The sequence below is a fragment of the Cavia porcellus genome, unplaced genomic scaffold (genome assembly GCF_034190915.1).
Source record: "Cavia porcellus strain 051 isolate PalLab524CR breed Dunkin Hartley unplaced genomic scaffold, mCavPor4.1 scaffold_3, whole genome shotgun sequence".
Taxonomy (NCBI): domain Eukaryota; kingdom Metazoa; phylum Chordata; class Mammalia; order Rodentia; family Caviidae; genus Cavia; species Cavia porcellus.
Window position 1 is genome coordinate 85,408,674 of NW_026947486.1, and position 3,670 is coordinate 85,412,343.

Genomic DNA, 3,670 nt, shown 5'->3' on the forward strand with positions numbered 1-3,670 from the left:
ATATGTGCTAGCGGAGGGAATTTATGGGATATCTGGATTTTCTCCACAGTTTTGTTATAAACTTCAAATTACTTTAAAAATTTAAGCTTATATTTTAAAAGAATGACTTAAGTAGATTTCATGAGAAGAGCTGATACACATCTAAGGGGAGTTCAGAAGTGTTATGCTTTGTGTCCACATGTCCCCTCCAAGCCTCATGTGGTCATAGGTGGGGCTTGTTTCAGAGGTTGCTGGATCCTGCTTTTGTGAATTAAGAGTGTGTGATAACTATATCAGTCCATTGATTGGTTTGGTACCACCCTAATCCTGGTAGCCTAGATCAAGTATAAAAGGGGCAGAAAAAGCTGCTAAGACTTCCTTGCTTGCTTGCTTACCTTGCTGCCTTATGTCTGCCATGAACTATTTCAGCTTTGTGATGCTACCCTGCCTTGGAGCCAGATGATTACGAACTGAAACTTCTACAAATGGTGAGGGAAAAAAAAGTTCCAAAGTCCCTGTTGCTGCCGCGTGCGCCACCTACAGACCAAAACTGGAGCCTCAGGCAAGCATGCCCAGCTGAGACTGCTGACCCAGTGTGGCCAAGCCACCGCCAGCATGTGGAGGCATGTGTCGCCTGAGGACAAGTGGGTCTATACAGACCAGCTGCGGGCTGTGCAGGCCTGCAAGTTCCTGGGCTCGTGTTCTCTCTCTCTCTCTCTCTCTCTCTCTCTCTCTCTCTCTCTCTCTCTCTCTCTTTTCCTCTCTCTCTCTCTCTCCTTTAAAAACTAAACAAAACAAAAAGAAATAATACAGAATTTCAAGGAAAAAAACCCAGGATATTAACACTAGTTAATATGTTACAATGTTACATACCATTATCTTAGAAGTAGTTTTTGTTTTGTTTTGAGAAGAAAAATGATACAGTGTATTGTTTAACAACTGACTCTATGTACAATAGTTTACATTTGGGGGCTGGGGAGCAAATTATCCAGAGATAAATTCCTTGATGAAACCTGATCACAACTTGACATGGCTTATCATGCTAATGGTTCTCATCCAGCAGGTTGCCTTTTACTTGGTGAAAGACTTGGACTGGAAATCGGTCATATTTGGGGCCTATGGCAGTTGCATTAACCACTCAGTGACACCTTCGGCCACCACAAGATGCTGTGGAATCACTGCTTTCGAATGGTTGCTAATCTTTCCCCTGGGGTTCCAGATTCAATTTCCTTTAAGACACTCACATGGATCATCATAGATACCTTGGAGCAGATGGCATCTATGTGTATATTCCTACTGATTATGAAGCTGGTTCTTCTGTATCACTTTCAGTCATTTTACTTGGGTTATTCTTCAGCCTCTCATTTATGCTTTTTGACTTCTGTTCATCAACTCCAAACCAATTTCTTATCTCAAAATTATCAATACTGTGGTCCATATTACTTTTAACATTCTAGTTCACTATGCTTCAGGAATCGAATCTTTAATTTACATATTGACAGCATCCCCTCTTGGTCTGGGCTTACACCCAATTTCTGGCATTTTTGTAGCAGAATATTACATGTTCTTAAAGGAACATAAAACTTGGTCATATTGCTGGGTTTTGCTGTCTGCTGTATCTTCTGAGTCTCAACTCTGCTTTCCCTGTTTAAATACTAGCAGATGTTGAAAACTATTAATGCATTGGTTCCAAAATACCTTTCTGCTTATGTAATCAAAAGGATTCAAATAAAGCTGAAGAAGAAAAAACAAAGAAACTCACTCATATTACGGGCCTCTGAATTTATTGACCTTCAGTGTGGATTATCACAGTGAACATAAGAACTTTCCCAGTGGTCCTGGAAATAAACATTCCACTGCTAAGGAAAATAGTAGCGGAATACTGTGACAACCTACCACACTCCAATTCTGAAGTAAAAGTGCTGTACAGTTTTGTTATGGATGATACCATAAGTCCCTACTTCAGAATGAAGAGGCCTCCGAAAGGGCAGGAAGTCCTGGAGTAAATCTCATCATAGCAAAGGAATTCTCCTGCGAAATCTGAAAATGGCCAAGCCAGTGTATTCTGCAAGAGGAAGCCTCAGGTCAGCAACGCTTAGGATCTCCATGGAGTCAGTCTGGATCTGTGTGCTCAGCTTATCTCACTTGAGTTATCTTCCCTGGGGCAGTCTCCGCCTGGGTCTGTAACTATGTATGCAGATTTTTTACTTTACTAAAAAAGCTAATCAACTAACCTATTAATTAAAAAAAACAGCTTTCCTGCTTCAACTGTGGGTGTCGGGTGTTTTTTTCAGCAATAAGATAAAATAACACAAGAATTGAAAGGGGAAAGAAAGGTGGCAAGAGAATACTCCAAGAGATAAAGACTAAGAATTTCTCAGACTTGTGGAAGAAATCAATTTACTAATTTAAGAAACCCAGTGAGGCCCAAACAATTAAAACAAAATGAAATCTATGCTGGACACGTAAGAGCAAAACTTCAAAAAGTCAAAAGCAAAGAGAAAAATATTTAAAGTAATCAGAAAATAAGACCATCTACCCTAAATGAATCAATAATAATTAGAATTATAGCTGAATTTTCACATGCAAATTCAAGAGCCTCTGAGAGCCAGAAGACGTTCAAAAGCGATCTTCAAGATGTTAAAAGAAATTAACTGTCTACCTAGAACTTTATACCAGTAAAAATGTGTTTCAATAAACAAAGTTAAAATGAAGGTTTGGGATGTAACTCAATGGCTTAGCATGAGGGAAGCTCTCGGTTCTATCTTCAGCACTGCTAATTAAATGATTTTGAAACCCACAAACTGAGACAGACATACAATAAAGGAAGTTTTAAATGCTGCTGTTTTAACAGAAGGGACAGTATACCAGATAAAATCTCACAAATACAACAGGAATGCAGAGAGGAGGAGGAAGGAGAAAGGTAAAGATTAACAACCTTTGATAAGTCAAGAATGTATGTTGCAATTTCTAAGGTAAAACACTCAAATTTATTTTGTTTTACTTGGTGGTACTAAAAATTGAATTCAGGGCCTCGTGTGTTTTACCACTGAGCTATATCACCAGCTCCAAAAGAATTTTTAAAGAGTGTAACTTTGAAATTAATGAGAACAGGAAATGAATTGCATGGGGGAGGGGGATCCTGGGAATTGAACCCAGGCTCTCTCATGCATGCTTAACAGATGTTTAGCATTTAGATACATCTTCAGCCCCTGAACAATGCTTTAATGTTACTAATCCAAAAGAAAAAGGAAAGTACTCCATAGAACAGGTGGAGTACAGAGACAGTACATTTAAAAGATCAAATTAGTATATGTTAATTTATATTAACTATAAATTAACTAAATGCCTCCATTGAAAACAGATTATTAGACTAGACTGACTCACACTCATGCATGCACACACAAATTACATGCTTTAACAAGAGATGCACACATTAGAAAACTATACAGAAACATTAAACATTTTTAAATATGGGGAAAGATATGCCACTCAAACACCTATTCAGGATAATAAGAGACAGGGATACAGCCTACATGCAGATGGGAAGGAGATTGGAAGATGGAGATGGCAGGCAGAGGAGAGAAAAGGAAATTAAAAAGTATCTAGATGTGATATGTAGATATACCAATTCCCCACAATGAATATGTTTTTTAATATGTTGTAAATATGTGCTAGTAAAAGTGGACGA

At 38.3% G+C, this 3,670-nt stretch overlaps 1 pseudogene; it reads left to right on the plus strand.

Moving 5' to 3' along the window:
- The first annotated feature begins 594 nt into the window (after positions 1-594).
- On the plus strand, positions 595-1,985 carry LOC100720408 (sphingolipid delta(4)-desaturase DES1-like; annotated as a pseudogene).
- Positions 1,986-3,670: the final 1,685 nt, after the last annotated feature.